This window comes from Canis lupus, chromosome 5, assembly GCF_048164855.1.
Source record: "Canis lupus baileyi chromosome 5, mCanLup2.hap1, whole genome shotgun sequence".
NCBI lineage: Eukaryota > Metazoa > Chordata > Mammalia > Carnivora > Canidae > Canis > Canis lupus.
In genome coordinates this window covers 29,176,903-29,198,431 of record NC_132842.1, presented here as the reverse complement: position 1 = coordinate 29,198,431, position 21,529 = coordinate 29,176,903, and the positions used below count along the sequence as shown (strand labels likewise).

At 43.4% G+C, this 21,529-nt stretch overlaps 1 long non-coding RNA gene across 1 annotated transcript; it reads left to right on the top strand.

Annotated features, from left to right (window-relative positions):
- Positions 1–13,101: 13,101 nt before the first annotated feature.
- Positions 13,102–21,242, top strand: LOC140633406 (uncharacterized). The gene is made up of 3 exons (XR_012031013.1): positions 13,102–13,427; positions 13,589–13,758; positions 17,395–21,242. It is a non-coding gene; the product is annotated as an uncharacterized lncRNA (long non-coding RNA).
- The last annotated feature ends 287 nt before the right edge of the window (positions 21,243–21,529 follow it).

Genomic DNA, 21,529 nt, shown 5'->3' with positions numbered 1-21,529 from the left:
GAATTCTTCCTGTAATTTTTTTTCTATGCGTGTTGGTTTTTAAAACTCGGGATCATACTATATTCAGTATAATCTTTTTTTATTTAGTGAGTAGCAGCTTTCCATTTCTGGCTCCCACATGACCCGGCTGACCATCATTTCTCTGCTTTCCTAAGTTTGCTTATTTTCATCTCTCAATATTTTGCCTTTTTACTGTAATCATTTGAGTGGCTTTCAAATAATGCAAACGGAAGAGATTGAGACAATCTATAATGTCATTTTGAATAGCTGCATAGTGTTCTCTTGTCTAAATACATAATTCAATTAGTTAATTCCCTGTAGGTGATATATTAACTTCTTGCCATTTCTTAGTCATTCGAAAGAACACTATAATATCACTATAGTGAAATCTTTGCAAATATTTCCTTAGGGTGAATTATTATTAGATGAGGAATTGTGGGTTAAAAGAAATTAATATCATTTATGTGTTTCGTTCCCAGTAATGATGTGCATGAATATTTCTGTTTTCTGCACCCTTGCCAACATTAAACTGACAACTGAGGGGGGGAAAAAACATTCTGCCAATTAAAGTAGCTAAAAATACTGTCTTCCAGTATTAATTTATATTATTTACAACTGGAGTTGTAGATACTTCCATATATTGATTACTCCATCACTTACGCTGCATTATGAAGTACTCATTTCACATCTTTATTCATTTTCTTCTATTTATTTGTTAACTTACATCCTCCTGACTTGTGAGTGCACTCCTTTTAAAATTAAGGACATTACACTTTTGATGGTCACATATTTTAAAGCTCTTGCTCTTCATTTGCCATTTGCTTTTAATTTTACACATGAGATATTTTGCATTAAACACGTATTCGTATCGTCATGTGTAGTAATGTTTTCCCTTGCGGTTTATTCCCTGAGCATCATAACTAGAAAGTGGTTCACCTGCATAAGATTATATAATTACGTACTTTCATTTTTAAGTGGGTACATTAGAAAAACTGTAATATACCATAGTGCTTAGAAATCAAACACTTAAATGACATAAAATGGAGACATAAAGCAACATATACTAAAATAAAGACAAAATCCACTACAAAACCATCTCTAAGCTTCAGGCATACTGCAAGTTAGCAATTAGGAGCCATTCTTTCCACGGGAAGACAAAAGCCTTCTATTTCAGGACGAATTTCTTTTTAAAAGCTTTCCATCCTGCCTCAGATTCATTTGGATTATTTAAACCATTTCACATTACCAGGGGGAAAAAAATAAGACAAGAAAATATTAAGGAATTCAGGGGGCAAAGACTTCTATTTGTCTCTTTCCTGTAGATAAAATTGCAAAGAGACAGTGATGAGAGAAAATTCACTCTGGACCTCCAAATTCCTGTGACCCCATTCTTTTGTGCAGGGAAGTAAGAACTGTTATCATCTGAATGTGAAATGCTCTCATCTAGCGGATGGTGGAGCTCATCAGTGACATGTTCCTATTCAGAAATGTCCCTGGAGAATCTTGAGCTGTCCACCGCTTCCGTCTGCAGCCCGCAATTCACATGATTACCCTTATTACCATTTTGGGGGGATCCTGTGGCTAGAGAGAGAGAAGTAAAAGCATGCATCAGAGGCTACCGGACCTGTCAGGGATGAGAGGCAGCGCAGACCAGGGATGTGGGAGGTGGAGGAGGAGGGTAAAGGGAGATTGAAACCAACATCTTTATCAAGGGTATGTCGCAAACTAGCTGTTCCGTATCTCACATCGGAACTATTACCCTGTTTCATAGATGAAGAAACAGAAGCCCAGAGAGGTCTAGCAGCTTCCCGTGGTCACACAGCCAACAAATGAAGAGACAAGATTTGAAAAACGGAATGTTGGAAATGGCAGGAGTAAGTGAAGACACAGAGAAGGGTAGCTTGTGAGACTCACCTGAGTCCCCCAGAGTAGTGTTCAGGAAGACAGAATTTAGAGCTAGGCATCGAATTCTTTCTATTCAAGCACAGAAATACATGTCTTTGTAAGGAGTGCCTGCGGTTTACACAGCAAATTGCTCACTTAGGATGAGTCCGACATAATGATTTCCCAACTTCAGGATGGTGCAAAATGGTATGTATTTAAGTAGAAACTGTTCTTGGAATTTGGAATGTAGGTCTTGTCTCAGGCTAGGGACGTGTGGTCAGTCCTCTCTTGGGTGCTGGGCAGTGAGCCTCGGCTCCCAGGCAGACATGAGGGCAGACGATCTCCCTGACAACCAGTCTGCACCCTTCACCATTCTGGTCTTCATCTTCAGGGCAGTCCTCCGTCCATGACAAGAGACAGTCAACACCTGATTACGAAGTCAGTTTTGTGCGAGGTGATTTTGCCCACCTGTCGCCTGATGGGAGTGTTGTGGGCATGTTTAAGGCAGGCCAGGCTAAGTGAGCTATGCTGCTCGGCGGGTCGGAAGTAGTAAATGCATTTTTCCACTTCCAATGTGTTCAACTTATGATGGGTCCGTTGAGGACGGAACCCCATTGTCAATTGAAATCTGTGTTAATTTTTCTCTTCAAGTGCTTTCACTTAGGTGGGTAACTCAGGGCTTTTGCTTCAGATTAAAAGGGAAAAAAAAATCCGTGCTAACTGATTTTATGTAAAAGTATCTACAAATATGTTGCAATTTTATGGCCCTGTGATCCAATACGACCCAAGTCTAGCCAGGATAGTTCCCTACTGAGAATTGACAGATACGCCCTCTCAATAATATGTGCCTTTGAAGAGGGCCATGCTTTCCACTGTTAGAACGAAGTGCTGCATACAAATGCTCTCCGCAGCTCTAGTTTGCTTATTCCTATTCAAAGGATAGTTCTGCTCCCACCCACACCCCCAAAAATAAAAACATATCCAAGGACACCGAGCACATTTCTCTGGTTTTGTTTTGTTTTGTTTTGTTTTGTTTTGTTTTGTTTTGTTTTGTTTGTAGACTTCCTCTTGGCAGGATCAATAGGGTTGATTTGACAAATTACATGTAGGTGCGCAGAACAGAAGAAGGTTCATCGGATACGAGCGGGCTCAGTACACCTCCCGGGTGACCAGATGTTGCCCTTAATTCTCAGCTAATCGCTTCTGCAAACATTGTTAGTTCCGGCCACTCAGGCTGCACTCTGATCAAAGCAGCATTAGCGGTCCTCTGCCTAGAAGAGGGGAAATAAGGTCCTTCACGTTGCAAATTAGCGCACTCAAAGCACGACTCCCCTTGTCTGGTTTTTACTAATCCATATTTGAAACAGGGCCCTGTGCCCCCATATTAGGCCATCTTCATTGCTGAAGTAATTTGCTTATGTCTTTTTTCACTATCAGATGCAGCACTCTTTCTATTTGAATAAAATCTTTACAGGAAAGAGGAAGTGCCCGCAATGATGTTCCCCCTCGCATCATCTGCCCCCAGAGTGCAGCTGAGGGAAACGCAGGTCGCTTCCCTTAAGTGCAGCCACCCCAAGGGAAGAATTCTTTGGTGTCCTGGACTAATTACTTTGTGCAGACTAAATACTGGAATTGTGTGTGTGTGTGTGTGTGCACGCGCACGCGCGCATTCCAAGATAAAATTTGGGACTGGGTAAAATGTTTGCATCTTTGCATCATCCTACTATATAACGCATAAAAACCACAGCAGCACTCTGAAACCTCATGTTCTCATTCTCTCTCTCTCTCTCTCTCTCTCTCCCCCCCCTCCCAGCTAGTGGCCTCACCTCTTCATAAGTGAAAGAGGAGGGAGGAGGAGGAAATGAGCAGGCAAGCCCCTTGCACTGAGGGCCCCTCACCCTCTTGCCCCCGATGCACACACCCCTCCTCCTCTCCGAGTGCACACTCCGGGCTGCAGACCACTGGGGATGAAGATCCACAGGATGTGGCTGCCTTTCCTCTTCCTGGCACCTGGAGGAAGAAAGCCACAGCCTAACACTGAGAGGCTGTGACTGTTGATCTTCTGGGTCAATGTGAAGGGGTGAAGGGATGCCCCGAGAACTGTTAGAATATGATTTCTGGGTGTGTCTATGAGGGTCTTTCAAAGAGACTTAGCATTTTGCTCTGTTTAGGCTGAGTAAAGAAGATCCCTCCCCTGTTGCTGGTGGGACAGTCTCATCCACTAAGGGACCGAGTGAAGCAAAAAGATGGAGGAAAGACGAATTTGCTCTCTTGCTCTACCTGTGACATCCATCTTCTCCTGCCCTTGGACATGGGTGCTCCTGGTTCTCGCTTGGACCTTCGGACTTGAACTGAATTATTATATCTCTGGCTTTCTAGTATCTCCGGCTTGCAGGGGATAGGTGTGGGACTTCTCAGCCTCTCTAATTGTGTGGTCTCATCCCTTATAATAAATCTCCTCGAGGATATCTGTAGCTACATCTACATCTGTAGCTACGTGTCTATACGTCTCCATCTATACCAATACCTATACCCATTTATTTGAGGAATATATAGATAAACAACAAAATATATGTCAATAAGAAACTACACAGACAGACACAGATATGGCAGTTCTGCTTCTCTGGAGAACACCTAGTGACACATATTCAAAAGTTGGAAATACCATAATTCATTAGACAGGAGGATCTAGGTGGTGAGACAGATGGGAAGGATTTTTCCATGGCCACCCAAGGCTGGCAAGCCTGAGAGCCAGGGCTGGATGGTTGGTTTTCAGTGTGCTCCCCTCTACAGCACCCTGCTCCCCTCTACAAGGCTCAGCCCCCCAAGCTGGGCGCCATGACGCCAGATCTAGGCTTTTTCCATGCTCCTCGCTTGGCTCACCCGGGTTTGGAGCTACCTGTCACACAAAGTGGAGAACTTCCACCATATTTACAGACACACCAGAGTGGTGGTTTTCAATCACTGAGTGATTTGTCTCCTCAGGGTTATTTTTTGACCGATGTCTGAAGATAATTCTTGTTGTCACAACTTCAGGAGTGCTGCTGGTTGGTAGGTGAGTGGAGCAGCGAGGGTGCTGCTAAACATCCTGTATTGCACAGGACAGCTCCCGATCACAAAGGCTCCTGCCCCAAATGCCAATACTGACAAGGCAGAGAAGCCTCCCCTTGAACATCCCAAGGTTGGTCTGCCAAGTCCAGAGCCACATGTGTCCCTGGGATGTGGTTTTGGTGGGAGCCTTCCCAGATCTGAAAGCAGGGGTGGGAGTGCAGAGTAGGGTAGCAGAAGGGTTAAGATATCTGGGTTCTGGCCCCAGCTCCGCCTTGAACGGTCCTTGCATGAAAAGAAGCTACTTCCTGTGTCAGGCCTAAGATAGGAAGGGCCATGGGTGCAGATTCCTGAAATTGTTCAGATGCCACCATGGAGATGCCGAGGACACAGCTGAGCATGTTTAGCCAGGCTGGGCTAAGGGTGCAGTGCCATGCGTGTCAGGCTGTTTCTAGCACCCACTCTCTCCCTGTCTGTCCAGGGGGAAAGTCTGAGCCAGAGCACAGCCCCTGTGGCCCAGGATACAGTGACCTGGCTCTGTCAGCTTCCCCACCCCCTCAGTGCACAGCATCCCTCCCGGGCAGGCCAAGGTGCAACCCCTAGGCCCCAGGTATTTACCCTCCCCCTTCCATATCATGCAGCTTCCTGATACCATTGCTTGTTTTCTGCCGTCTGCTTTGCCCCCAGGCTCCTTTCTCCACCTACAATTCCTCTTTTTATAAGCATCATTGTCAATATTTAAGGCTCATTCCAGACCAGATGTTTGATGATAGTTTGTGCATGTTTCTATCTATTCTTCTACTAGGTTTGCCTTAAATCCTCAAAACAGGTATGGAAGCCTTTCTACTTATTCCACTGTGAAGAAGAAGAAGAAGAAGAAGAAGAAGAAGAAGAAGAAGAAGAAGAAGAAGGAGGAGGAGGAGGAGGAGGAGGAGGAGGAGGAGGAGGAGAAAAGAAAAGAATACAAAAGAAAAGAAAGAAAAGGAAAAAGAGAGAAGAAAGGAAAAGAAAAAAGTGTGGCTTTCCTGCCCCATTCTGTCCACCAGCTCTGATCATACCTGCACCACTCTGCAAGTCCCATATGCCTTCCTTTCCCTGAATCTCTCTGGCTAAAAAACTCTTCCTGGAGGACCCCTTTTTCCTGAGAATCACTGTTCAAAAGAAATTTTCTCTATTAGAAATTTCTTGAGGCCCATGAATGAGTATATTTGGTGCCTCACACACAAGAAACGCTCAATGCATATTTGAGCAATAACTCAATTGGATAATCAGCAGGCCTGACAAATGTCACTGTATCATATTGCTCCGTGTGATCATTGCTTTATGTCTCAGGAAAGTCAACCGTGTGGCATTTCTTGAGTTTCCACTTCATCAGTACTGCACAGAAACCGTGTCTTTTTCTTGACACTCAGTTTCTTATCCTGTCCCCAGAAACCCACAGCGGTGGAGAAAACAAAACCAAACCAAAAAACTCAGAAAGCTAAAGAGGAGATGGAACTCGCCAGAAATCTTAGGGCTCCTGCTGACCTCAAATGTGAGCTTCAGAGAACACTGCTCTAACTCAAAGCCTTTAGTGACTTCCCTTTCACAAACAAGAATCCCCTGAGAACACAAAGTTAAACATTAACAAGATCTGGCTCTCGTTTTAAATATTTTAAAATACGGAGACAGGGACACATTCTTTGGGAGTCTCAGCCTTTTAGCCCAAAGGAGAATCAATTTCAGTAAATTGCTGTAAATGTGGCAGTTGTGGACAAGAATCTGTTAATGTGCAAAGCCATACTTTTTCATCAGATCTATTCTTTCAACTGATAAATCTCCCCGGAGCAGAAACCACAGCACAAAATGTCACAGCAGGGGGTAAAACACTGAGGGCATTTGTAACTCGCGAGTTATTACTCCCGGGCTCCAGAGTGGTGTAGCAGTGAGATTTTCATTAATTGTGTGGGGCCCCAGGATGTGTTCTGGTTTTGCAAAGCTCTTTGGCAGGGCCTGCCTTCCTGTTTATCTGCCTCTGTATGCTCTCACAGCACACGCAATTCAAAACACAAGTGGATGCCTCTTATGATTCAGGACCAGGAGAGCCTGGAACATTTTTAATTAGGCCGAAAATAAAAAGATAGCAGCTCTGGAAGATGTGTTCTCCTATCTCCTTTCCTTCGAGGGCTGCAATTAAACACGCTTTGGGGAGAACTGATCCTTGCCACTTCCAGGAAAGGGGGGACGTGAGCCCAATTATTTGGTAGCCAACTTTGCCCCTAAAATAAATGAAACTGCAAAGCTGTCTTTTACCAAGTGCCCAGGCACTGACAGAAGACTGAAGGACCAGAGTTTCGTTCCCTTTCCCTTGGGGGCATGATTTAAACCAAGAAATCTGTCATCAGGAGGTAAGTAGGGAAGAGCTCCAGGGAGAGTCGAAAAATGATGGTGAAGGGTTTTTGTCTCCCTCTCAACCCTGTAAAACTAAGTGAAACCGATCTCTGATTGATTATTAAACACTTTGCATGAAATGGCTGGGGGATATTCTGCTCATTAAATCCATGATTCTTAGCAGAGTTATTTCTGCCAGATTTTAGCATGGGGGTGCTGGGAGAGGTGCACAGATAATGAGAAGGAAGTAGTAGTCCCAAGTTGGCAAAACTCCTGAGGAAGTTAAAAAAAAACACACACACACACACAAAAAAAAAACCCCACAAACTTATGTTAGCAGCATCCCCTGCAAACTGGATATGGTGCTTTCTGAGATTAAGGAAGCCGGTGAGCAAAATACAAGTCATCGCCTTTACCATGGGAAACAGTTATGCTCTATGGGGAGTGGAAAAATAATGTCTACCGGAATCCTTTCTTTGTTTGGAAGGACATACACCCTAAACGTTTCCCATTCACCTTAAATTGATTTCTTGAAGTATTAATGCCAATAAAGGTCAATGTGTTTCTTTCTATTCCAGTCCCGAATTATAATTATTTCTGGCATTTTTGTGTGTGTGCCTTTAAAAACATTTAGCATGCCAGGGCCTCACACCATGGTCTTTAAGAGAAATAAGATTCCTTGGCCTCAAACAGAACCTGTAGTGGAACTCTGTGGTACGAGCGCAGGAGCCATCATTATGCTTTTATTTACTACATGTGTTTTTCCCCATTTTCGTGGTTTTTACTTTTCCCCCTCTTTACTTGGAATAACATTGTCTCCACTCTATCTGGGAATAAAAGATGATTACCTTTTTGTTCAGAATCCCCTAAACTAATACAGTTATTCCGTGTGTTGCTAAGCAACTGAGCCAGATTCCCCAGAAGAATCTCACTTCACCGTTAGATCCTGCTTCCCTTTTTGATAATTGACCATGGAGAGAGTTCGCTGATGGGAAGAGAGAGCTTGTAACCAAGAGACTAGAAGACTAAAATAATTTAACTGTCCCAAGTTCTATGAAAAACTTTCATCTCGGATAAACCAATTGTCATGTATTCCGCACAACAGAATACTATTCTGTAATAGAAGGAACTGGAAGCAGGCGGACACAACATGGTTGAGACTGAAATGTGCTAGAAGGGAGCCCGAAACAAAAGAGTACTGGCTGTGTGTCTTCCCTTCATTCTCAGGGGACTTCAGAGGGGACAAAATCACATCTCCAGCAGCAAGAAGTGGGCTGTGGGTGCTGGGCGTTCAGGTGGGGATTGAGATGGGGCACAAGGAGCTTCTAGGGGTGATGGAAATGCCCCCTCATCTGTCTCTCAATTCTGGTGGAAGTTGCACACCGAAAGGAAATTTCAATGGGTGCATTTTATCATATGTAAATTATAACTCCTTGAAGAAACCAAAGCCATTAATGCCTTTAATTAGTTGTGTTATTTTAATCTTAGGCTGAGTTGTGCTATTTTTAAGACCAAGAATATCTTTTTCTGTTGGGAGGATTTTTTGTTGTTGTTATCCTGTTTTGTTTTTACAGGGAAGAAAAATTGGCATCATCTACATAGGGAAAGCGCAATTTTGTTTTTAAAGAAAGTTTTATTTGGGAAGAATTGCAACTGATATTTCTCCCTTGGCCACTTTTTTTTTTCCTTTCCTTTTTATTTTTTTCATTTTCATCTCTATTAAAGTCATCACATGCAAATAATTGAAAGAAACTCCCACTCCACAGACACAATTACTTTCAACAGTTCTTAGCTGTTTCTCTTGGAAATATTGTCTATTTGTAGCAAAAAGTGCTTATACTGCTGCTTTTTGATCTTTCCAGTTTTGCCCTATTAGCTTCTCATTCTGGAAATACAGCATTGAGTATCCGAGGACTCTCTCACACACACACATGCATACAGGCTCACACACACACACACACACACACACACACACACACATACATTTCCATGCTTCATCATCCCGATATGGTTATCCCATAATTTTATTTAACTTTGTTTACCTTATTGTGATCATGGAAACACCATTTCTTCTTCACCGCTGAGACAAGTAGCAAACCACAATTCTTTTTCCTTTCCTGTATACATCTTTGTCTCCCCTGGAGTTACTAAGAGCTGGGATTTATTTGGCTGTGTGTTTAGTGCGCTCCAGCGAGGTCCCACAATGTCCAGGTCCAGGATATGACGGCCCCATGGGGTCCTCCATCCTCCTTCTTGAGTGCTACCCTTCACCTTTCCTTGTACCTGCCTCTTCAAGGCATGGCTCACGTAACTCCTTTAGAAAGGATATGTGGCAGGTCTGCTTGACTGAACCACTTTTTTGATCTGCCCCCCGCCCCCGTGAGGATGACTGCTTACCTGGGTGTAGGTGTCTAGATTGAAGTTCATTCCCTTTCTGAAATTTGAAGCTATTCCTTCACTTTAATCTCAGGCTCTCTTGTGTTTTTTTAAGAAGTCTGTGTCATCCTGATGTCTCTATAGGAAACCATTTTCTTCTGTGCAGGATTCTCATAGACTCTTCTTTCTATCATCCCAAGGTTCTGAAACATCACAACCATGTGCCCTAGTGTAGGTCCGTTTTCACTCATAGTGCTAATAACTCAACAATCCCTTTCAATCTGCAACTCGTGTTCATCTGTTCTGGAAAACTCTTTGAATCACGTATGAGCATTTCCTTCCTTCCTTCCTTCCTTCCTTCCTTCCTTCCTTCCTTCCTTCCTTCCATTTCTATGTTTGGATACCCCAGCCCCATGTTACAGTTATCTTATCTTTTTGTCCCTATATTCTTTTGTGTTGTATATCCATTCAATTTTAACTTCCAATGCTTCTACCGAGTTGCTTCTTGCCTTCATAATTTCCAAGGGTTGCTTCCAACCATTTGATGTATTATTTCTCTCCATATATTATTAAATATTTCTTAAAGTTTTGTTCTCCCTACATAGGATCAAGTTTCTGTTTTCTGTGTAATTTGGTCCATCTTAGCCCATTTAGGTTGCTGTAACAAAAATGCCACAGACTGAGTGGCTCACAAACAACACAAATTTATTTCTCAGAGTTCTGGAGGCTAGAAGTCCAAGATGAAAGCACTAATGGATTTGGTGCCTGGAGAGAACCCACTTCCTGGTTCATAGCCCTCTTCTCACTGTATCCTCACATGGAGGATGGGGTGGGAGCTCTCTGGGGTCTCTTTTGTAAGGACACTAATTCATCAATGTGGGCTCCACTATCATGACATGATCACCTCCCCCAAAGACCCACCCTCCAAATACCATCATATGGAGAGTCAGGTTTCAACACATGAACTTAAGGGGTGGGGCGCAGGGACAGTGAACAATTCAATCTATTGCGGACTCTCTCTTTTTTTAAGAGGAAGGCTCTCCTCAGATATCTGGTGATCCTTTGCTATCTGCCTCTGCTGGAGCATTAGGGGCCGACAGGGAGCTCTTTGTGTAGATGGGCTTGTTGGGTGTGGACTTTGTAGACTTCTACCAGATGGGGAAGGAGCAAGTGGGGATCAAAAACTCAACTGCTTCTTATATAGACTCTCACCTAATCCTCTTGTTTTCAACCCATTTCAGTATTATTCTAGAGATATCAGTGCTGCCAATTCCTGAATCTTCTGGGTTGTGCTTCTTGGCTTCCCTTATTACAAGCTTAGAATTCATCTTTCTAAAACTTGCATCTCTTTCTACCAAAGAGATACCTTCTATTTCCAGCTTGCAAATTTCCTCCATTACTTCCTCTCCTCTTGGTCTCCTTTTCTGTGTGGATTTACTGCTTGTTAGCAGATACCCCCTTTTGGATTGCTTCGGGAAGTTTTAGGAGAACATGGAGACAACTGCATGAGGTCCTCCTGCCACCTTTAACTGGAAAAAATATTGTTTTCCAGTTTCATTGAGAAATGATTGACATACATCACTGCAAAAGTCAAAGGCACTCAGCAGGATGGTTTGATTTCCATATGTTATGAACTACAATAGGTTCAGCTCACATCCATCTTCTTGTATGGATACAACAAAAAGAAAAGAAAAGAAAAAAAACATTTTTCCTCCTGGTGAGAATTCATAGGATTTACTCCCTTAAGGTCCCTGTATATCACACAACAATGTGGGCTATAGTCACCATGTTGTGCATTCCATCACAGGGACTTATTACTGGAAGTGTGTACCTTTCGATCACCTTCTTCCAATTTCTCCTCCCCTCTCCCACCAGTCACTTCTGGTAACCACAGGGCCAATCGCTTTTTCTGAGTTTTGCTCTGTTTTATTTTAGATTCCATATACAAGTGAGATCATGCCATATTTGTCTTTCTCTGATTTATTTTACTTAGCACCTGCCTTCTCCAAGGTCCATCCAAGCTGTTGCAAATGTGAGGATTTCCTCATGTTCTGTGGCTGCATAGTATTCCATTGTATATATATTTACCACAATTTCTTTGTTCCTTCATCCATTGATGGACACTTGGGTTGTTTCCAGGTCTTGGTTGTTGTAAATAAGGCTGCTGTGAACATGAAGCGAGGGGAGGGGGGGCCAGATGTCTCTTGAGTTTGTGTTATTGTTTCTGTTTAATATGGTCCTAGAAGTGGAAATTGCTGGAATCATATGGTAAGTCTACTTGTACGTGTTTGAGGATCACCCATATTGTTTCCCATAGTGACTGTACCAATTTAAAATAATTTTTAAAAGGGTTTTAATTTTATATTTTGGATCAGTGATCAAACAAAAGAAGGACGCAGAAAAATAGACACATATGGACATAGTAAGTATGGGAAAACACACAGAGAAAAAAGAGGAAACGTTGACAAAGAACACACACAACAGGACTCTGAAGGCAATAAAAAAAAAAAAACAAAATTACTGGAGCTCCAGGCCAGCTCAGTCGATAGAGCATGCAACTCTTGATCTCATAATTGTGAGTTTGAGCCCCATGCTGAGTGTAGAGATTACTTTAAAAAAAGATTTAGAAAAATCATAGACTATTATGAAACAACAGGTGGATGAGGTGATGCTGCTGTCAAAGTAGCGTCCTGGTTACATAGTGGAAGGCATCAAGAGCAAAGGACTTCATATAACTGACCCCAGCTACTGAAGCAAAGCCTGATAAGATGGTTACTTGTTCCATAATGACTCTGAACTTATGCCTTTAATGCAACTGGGTTTGTCCTCTATCATGTTCACCATTTCCTCTCCCACATCCCCTGCACACCGTAAGTAAACAGAGGAAGATACGCTGCTGGTTCTTGCAGAAGGAGAAGCTCCCAGGGGCACAGAGCACACAGGACCTCAAGTGACCCTGGCACCTTTGGATTGAATAATCTCTCTGCCACAAGACGGTTCAGTCTACTATTATCTGTAATAATAGCCAATGACCTCCCAAACAACTCGAGTTATCTAGCAGTGAAGGGACAACTTAAAATGCCTTCTATTTGTGTACCTTGGCCCCTATCTCTGTACACTTCACAACAAACCTACAAGATCGATATTTGCATTATTAATTTACGAGGACTGGAACTGACATTCATAGAGGTGATGCAATTTCCCCAAAGCCACCACATGCGTAGAGTATTGAACTCCAACTCCCAAGCCGCTGCTTATTCCCCTGCATCACGTTGCAAGAGAAGCAAGACGTCCTTTCCAGACATCCTATTCCATGACTGTGTTTTTGTTTCTTGAGTTGATTTAAACACAACAGATATGTCTTAATTCTTACTAACCGGGGAAGCAGGAAACTGCCAGCTTCACCCGCCAGAGAGAAGCATTTCAAACAGGCAGAGGGGCTGATCCCTTTACAAGCCAATGAGCTGCCGACACCGTCAGACTTTCCAGGTCTCTGAGTTAAAAAGGCAAACGGCACATAAATCTACTGGCAGACCGCCCGTGCTTCTGTCCTCACAGCAAAAGATTTTCAGAACTGCATGCCCTTCACTGATGGAAACGCTGAAAAATACCTTCCGTTGAAGTATTTTGAAACTTGAGAGGACCACAGGAGAGGAAATCAGATGGCTTCTTCCCAAGTGAAGTTTCGAGATACCACAGAAAACCTAGAAAGCGCTCAAACGTGAGGATTTTCCATTTAAAAACGTATAGTATGTAGCAACTTTGACACTTTCTCTCTCTCTCTCTCTTTCTCCCCCACCCCACCCCAAATCAGCTGTTCCTTTGGCTGCCACTGCCATAATCTTGTTTCCTAACTGCAGCTCAGTAGAGATTAATCTTCACAGACTTCCTTTGAAATCAATCCACACAGGAACCAAGACCAAAATCAGAGAAAACGAGGTAGAGTTGGTCATTATTCCTTCACCATTTCTGCAGCAACAAGGCTGCAAACCACCCAAGCAACGGTTAGAAGGAGAACCCTCACTTTGAGGAAGATGGACCAATCATCTGTCCTTTGCAAAGTCATCTATATTATCAATGGTAAGACTCTAATTGAAGGTTACGGCTTTATTTAATCACAGTTCCAAACAATAATTCACATCGAGTGTGTAAACTACCCAAAAGGCATTATTACGATGCCACCCACCCGGGACACGGGACAAGGGGAGCTTCAGGCAGAGACGTGACCTCATCACTGCAGAATTTCAGAAGGGAGCTGGAAAAGACCCGAGAGGTGGCCTTTGCCATCATGATTTAAAGTCACCTCACCAGGGCGCCTCGTGGCTCAGTAGGTTGGGTGTCCACCTTCCGCGCAGGTTGTGATCTCGGGGTCCTGGGATCAAGCCCCACGTTGGGCTCCCTGCTCAGCGGAGAGTCTGCTTTTCCCTCTCTCTCTCCCCCTGCTTGTGCTCTCTCTCTCTCTCTCTCTCTCTCTGTCTCTGTCTCTCTGTGTCAAATAAATTAATTAAATCTTTTTAAAAATAATAAAGTCACCTCATGATGATCAGTGGATCAATCATTTGAGGTGTGATTAGTTTCCGCAGTGCGTGCTCTCCATGACATAGTTAAACAGCTTTGCAGGTGCATGTTTTCCATTCAGAAGAGGCTGCATTTAACATACGTCTTAGCAGAACCCCTGAGCGGCATCCACATGGATGGCCCCACGGTGTCCTATGCTTGCTTTTCTGTTCTTTGGCTCTGTCTTTAGTCTTTCTTTAACGTTCTTTTTCCTAATTCCAGTCTGCACAACTGTTGCTTGGAATAACCAAGTAATCACTACTAATTATTCCCACGGAGGATTCAAAATTTTGAATGGGTGGCCAACATAGTTTATTCTTTCGCAAAAAGATGGCATTTTAGGAAAGTCTCAGCAACCATCTTTTGTCTACAGCTTGAATGATTGAAGGCAGGAGGGGAATTTGTCCTGATAGGAATCCACCTGGAATTAGATTTCTGCTTCCAACAACCTGACCCAATCCCGGAGAGAGCAAAAGCCACGAAGTGCCCTGCGAGAGGCGTTGTGTCCACCTCACCCAAGCTCCTCGCTGGGGACCAGGCACAAACAGATTGGAGAGCAAGGGTCCGTTCTGTTCAGAAATGTCTCTGCGTGGTATTCTGCTGATGAGTCAGCCCCTGGCACAAGCACGCACGGAACCAGGAAATATATTAAGTACAGTTGACTCTTGAACCAAATGGGAATTAGTGGCACCAACACCCCCACTCGGTGCAGTTGGAAATACATATACAATTTTTGACTCCCTCCAAAGCTAAACTGCTAATAGCTCACCAATAATATAAAGTTGATGGACACATATTTTGTATGTTTTATGCATTAACTGAATTTATGTATCATACTGTAAAAAATATCTGCATGTAGGTATTATTCTACAAAGTATTCTCAAAGAGCACGGACTACTGGGAAGAGGCTTTTTGGCATCGCTGCCATGCTTCTTCCTGCTTCCTTCCTTAAGGTTGTGATGGCTGAAGCTCCAGTAGCTATTTTGGACCATAAGGTGCCCTTGGAAATGAGAGCCATGCATGCACTGAAACTGTTGGAGTGCAAGATCCAAGCATGGGTCCCTAAATACCACTGTAGCAGCTCTGTACTTCCCATCTTCAGAGTTAGGTGACACAGAAGCAAATTTCTGCATTGCTGAAACAACTATTATCTGTGGTTTTCTGTTATGTGTGTCTAACCCTAATTTTAACTAACCTAGAAATCCACTCTCCTTTGCCATCCAAATGACCCCAGGTGAATGTGAATGGCTTACCATTTTACAGTTACTCACATCAAATATGGTGATGGTTTTCATATCATTCAGTGAGGAAGATAACTTTGTTTTAGGGTTTTCTTGATTAAAACATGCATTTCTGTTTTACACACGCCCTTTCTGGTTCACTCTCAGATTTCCCAAGAAGCGAAAGAAGTCACCCTGCTTTCGATGCACCAGTGGTGGCTAAATTGTAGGATCCCAAAAACAGGAAGGCCCTGCCTCTCAATCCTCCCCTAGGAGCTCTAGAAGTCCCAAGAAGATGGTCTCACACTTGCTCATGACACAGCTCTTTGTCCAGTGACAAAGTATCCAGTCTTTTCCTTCCCGAAGCTGCCTATGAGTGGCCTTTGCTCCCCACCAGCATGTGGTCCAGACTTGCTCCCCCTCTGTTTGGGTAACTGCTTCTCCATGCACGATTTCCTCCAAAGACATCCTCCCCATCTTCCCATATACATTGCCACACGTCTGCTCTAACAAGGAGATCTTGTGCTTTCCATATCTTAAGTAGCTTCATTGAAAAAGTTCTTTCAATATTTGCTTGGTTTTTCTTTTTTTTTTCTTTCTTTTTTTTTTTTTTTTTTTTTTGCTTGGTTTTTCATCACAGACCCTTCCCCTAGAACCCGAGCTGGATTGCAAGGCCCCGAGGGGAGGTTTATATTTTACAATCTTTTGTGTTGCTCACACCTAGCATAGTGTTTTAGTCTACTGGGGATGACATGACAAAAGTACCATAGACCTGGGGGGCCTACAAACAACAAACATTTATTTCTCATAGTTTTGGAGGCTGAAAGTCTAAGATCAGAGCACCTGCAGGCGTGGTGTCTGGTGAGAGCTGCTCTCTGGCTCACAATTGCCATCTTCTCGCTGTGTCCTCATGTGGAAGAAGGGGCACAAGGCTCTCTGGAGCCTCCTTTATAAGGGTCTCACCCTCATGACCTAATCTCCTCCTAAAGCCCCTGCCTCCCGATACCATCACATTGGGGTTTAGGATTCAACATATGAATTTGAGGGGAAGACACGAACGTTGAGGTGTTGGGCTGCTGGGCCACAGAATGCTCCAGAGTGAGGTGGGAACTGCCGCCACGGTGCCCGGTGGGGGCTGCCAGAGCAAAGAGTGAGGGAAATTGGCTTAGCAGGATGCCTGCCTCCCCACACCAGCCTTCTCTGAAGAGCTTGCCTGCAGGACGCCACACTCCAGCTGCTATCACCTGTCCTGCTTCCTTATTATACACTCAGCACCTAGAACCATGCTGGGAGTGTATTAGGATCCCCGTAAATATTTGTTGAGCAAATAAATGAACGCACCCACAACGCAATTGCTGATCTTGACTTGAAAGCAAATCTTTGGGAATATCTCAAGTGGTTGATAGGAAGCAGATGTGGCCCTGGGAAGCTTTGGTATATAAATGAGCAAGTGCTACCCTTAGGTCTGAAGATTTTGATAAGCTGAGCATGAAATCTCTAGAGTAGCATTGACCTTCATGTCCTTTCAGCCAGAGATGGCCAAACCTCCTGCTCAGCCCCCAAGATGTTCAGAAACTCTTCTCTTTCCCTTCAAGTTGGCTTATTGCTCTAGTGAAGCAGATTGGAAGCTGAGATGCCTGGCTTTAAGTCAGAGTTGTGAGTTTTGTTTTGTTTTGTTTTTTTTCTTCAAGTTTTAGATATTTATGAATCGATGCAAGGCCCAACACAATACTCCAACATGATTCCATGCATTTAGAGGGGGACCATTTCCTGGCTGAGTAAGGGATTGTGCAGATGGCTTCTGGAAGACCTTAATTCTTAGCAGCTTTATAAGTGAAGTGTTTCATTCAGAAGTCTGGACTTTCCTTTCTTCACTTTGCCATCATCTACATTCACTGAGTAGAACTTGGGTTGATCATGGTCACCTGGTGTGTTTCAGGGTTTCCTGGATTGAATGATGCAAGGACCTACAGCGCAGTCCCAGGACCTCCCACTCCAGTAAAGTGCCAAGAGGGGGCTGTGCTCGAATGTGCCCTGGCTTGACCAAGGATTTCATGTAATGGGGTTGTGGCCGCAGGCCTCATGTCCAGAAGAAGGAAACAACAAATATGCAAGATCTGGACTAAGTAGTGTCTACACTGAGGATGAGAGGATGTCCAAAGTTATCCACAACCCCAAGTTCAAGTTTTGACAGCATTTCGAGTGTATGTAAGTATGCGTGGTGAGCTTGATCAGAATTTTTAATCCCTCTGCACCCTAGCGAAGGGAACGTTAGTAACTCCTGTTCAGCTTAATTCACAAATTTGGGTAGATACCAAATGGAGGAATTAGTTCAAAGAACACCTTAAAAGCCGAAGTCTAAAATACAGCGCGCGATTTCTATTTTCTGCCTTTTTCCAGTTTTCCCCTTCCTTTGTCCTGGCACACATCCTCTTTTCTTCTTTCCCCATGGTCTCCTTATCTGTCTTTGTTGTGATTACATGGGTTTGCAGCCTTTTAAAAAATGCCGGAAAAACCCTTCTGACACTTGAGCTTGTGGTTTTATCTTCTGCAAAACTGAGCAAAGGACTTGGTGCAAAGCAGGTGCTTCAGTGCAGGTCGTGGCAATGAGCAGGACTTGAGTAACCTTGGCTGGAGGCACATGCTTGGGACCCAAGGAAAGGACAGGCTGCTGGTCTGGACTCTGGGGCCTCCGCAGGGCAATGGTATTCTCCTGAATTCACATCATCGATGTAATCATGCAAAATAATACCTTGCATGTAAAGTTGTTCACTTTCCCTCTCTGTTCCCCCAATTCCCTTTTCGACCATTGCTGGATGAATAACAATACATGATCTCCATGGGGACCTCTGTACAGAGCAAAGATGCTAAACTATTGATTCCAATAGCAGGACCCATAAACACCGGGTCAGAGGAGGAAGATGGCTTGAGTTTCCCTCAGGACACAGAACTTCATTTTGGTTTAAAACAGAACAACGATAGGAGTGATGAAAGGACTTTATCTTGCTGAGCATCTCAGCGCCATGATTGACTCAACAGAGAAGAGGTCATTTCTGACACAGCCTTTTCTCCCATGTGTTTGCTGGGCTCCAGAATAGTGAGGAGCATGGACTATGCCCGGCACTGAGCAAGGCTGCATTCATTATATCATTTAATACTAGCAGAGAGAAAAGAAAAAAAGAAAAGAAGAGAAAAGAAAAGAAGGAAAAGAAAAGAAAAGAAAAGAGAAAAGAAAAGAAAAAAAAGAAAAGAAAAGAAAAGAAAAGAGAAAAGAAAAAAAAGCCAGCACTATTATTCCAATCATTTGAGCAAGACAGCAGCTGAACTTGAGAAGATTAAGAAAATGCTGAGGGTCACCAGTGATTCACTAGATTTCTGGTTCATTTTACAGTCTTCTGGAAAGTTAACTTATAAATTGATTTTGGTTTTAAATACAGGAGGAAGAGGTTATGCCATTCACACTACAGTCACAGTATAATTTAAATAGTGTAAATGACTAACAGGGTCCCGAGGCATCTTTCCTCTGGACTATGCATAAAGCTACCTTGGTTGTTCACTGGTTCAGATCCAGTGTCACGAGATAGGGGATGGTTTGAGTTGCCCCAGAGTTGCCCCAGATGCTGTATGGAGACAGCATGTGCTTCTACACACCTTATCTGGTCTACACCTCAGCCCTCGTGCATTAATTTGATAAAGAATGTTCCTGAGCAGAGGCACCTGGGTGGCTCAGTGGTTGAGCATCTGCCTTCAGTTTAGGTCACGATCCTGGGGTCCTGGGATCGAGTCCCACATTGGGCTCCCTGCAGGAAGCCTGCTTCTCCCTCTGCTTGTGTCTCTGCCTCTCTCTCTGTCTCTCATGAATAAATAAATAAAAATCTTTAAAAAAATGTTCCTTAGTAATGGAAAGTCATTTTTATAAATTATAAGTTTTGATGAAGTTGATAGTGATGCTATGATCAGAGCAGTCTTAAACATCCTGCTTTTCATTTATCAATGTAATTTATAGAAATTCTAAAAAAAATCTATAAATATTATTTAAAAATTGAGAATCTAACAGGAAAAAGAATCCCTTATAATTGCTACAAACCACAGGTTACAGAATATGGGAAAGTTTGTGTTACATTTCCTTCCAACCTTCCTTTTAAAGTCCATAATTGGCATCACAGTTTGCCAGAAGGATGCTATTTTCTTCACATTAGGTTTTATTTCCCCATATCACTAAAAATTATATAAAAATATTGTTATATCTTTCAAAATGTCACAACTTGCCATAATTTATTGAACTATCCTCCCTGTAGTTAGTTGGTCATTTAGATTATTTCCTTTAAGAAAAAAAAGAGTCATAAATAACTAAATCTATTTTTGCTTAGTGCATATTCCCAGAGTAGGATGACCAGGATGGGGGAAGGGACAATTTGAACATTTGCAGTGCAGTATGTTGCCAGGAAATGGCTTCGCAGACACCCTGGATCAATTTGCCCTTATGAGGTGGATGCTCTCCACGTGGGGTCCCAGGTCTCCCCAACATTTGGGGATTCACTTCTGCAGCCCTCTATGGCAGACATTCCCACTGCCAACTCCATGATCTCGTCTCTTCCCCTGAGACATCTGTTTCTCTCTTGAGCGAGTGACACAGTTAGAGGAGAATGTCCAAAATCCCTTTTAGAAATCTGTGTCCACTGTCTAGCATAGGCATGGGCACCCTTGAACACCGGGCAGTTCCCCACACATCCCCTGGACCCCACTGTCCACAGCGTATGTCTGTGCTCTGGGGCCTGCCAGGGTCCCCCTCCTGCACACCTGTCTCCTGCATGGTTGGATGGGGCTGAGGACATTTCCCAAGAAAGATAACCCTGTGGACCCTCCTCCCCATGTGCATCCCTCATGCCCTTACCCGGTAGCTGTAACAACAGGGTGTTGTTGGACCTGTCTGGGTAACCTTACTTGCACTCCCAGCTGTAGGTGCCTCTAGGACCCTGACATGTAAGCAGAGAGCTCCAATTTGTGTCCCTGGGGAGACCTCATGTTTTTAAACCCCAAACACTGGACAAGTGGTCTGTGAAGTTGTTAGGAGTTCGGCCTAGATTTGGGCTGTTTCAAACACATTCCTAAATGGTGGGAGCTACCAGTCTGGTTTGTTTCAAGATTAGGGGCAGTGGGGGTGGCATGGTCTGGGCAACGTAGGGCTACTTTGATCAAATGATGCAGATCAGATGGCAAAAGGCTAAAACTTGGGCCTTTCCAGATTCCAGCAAAGGAAAGGATTCAGAAGCTGACTCCTTGTCAAGGTCTTGAATCAACCAGCTGTTTTGTGATGTGAATGGAGAAATGGATGCTCCCAGAAGTTTGACAGTAAAAGACCACAGACTCACGGTCTCTGGATCAGTTCTAAATTGAGAGGGATGATTTCCTCCTTGCAGATGAAAGCCTTCCGGCTAGACCAGGATGAATAGATCTGATTACGCTTGAGAGCCAGCGTTCACATCTCTCGTTGTCAGTCCTGTGATTTTCTAGGTCAATAATATTACTTCCCAAGTTGTGGACAAAAGCCAGCTTTTAAAAAATGGGAGTGAATGCCAATGGCTTAATATACACTGTTCTACTGAATTCTGATCATTAAGTCCATCTGAAAGGGTCTCCAAATGAGAAAAGTCAGGAAGCGATTTTTGTTCTATAGAGAATGAATGTGTAGCAAATTATTGATCAGATACAACTTAAATCTTTTTCTAGATGAACTTTGTCATCACATCTGAAATGGAAGGAAAAGGTACAGTGATTAGAAATTAACTCTCCCCTGTTGCTTCTTCAGACAGGAGGGAAGACAAAGCTGGATTCCGTGGCATGAAAGCGGGGCCTGTTGAGGAGAAAGTGAGAGGCTATAAATACTCGGGCTGACAGAGCAGCAGATGGTTGGATTGGAAGTGGATGTCTGGTAGAGAAATGTGCTAAGTGGTATTGGCATATGTTTCCTTAAGTCTCTGACCTGCCTGTTTCTCAAAAGACTTTATTAAATGCTTGGAAAAATAGAGTGGGAAGTTGATATAGCAAAGGAGAGTTATAAAAGGAAAGGAAGA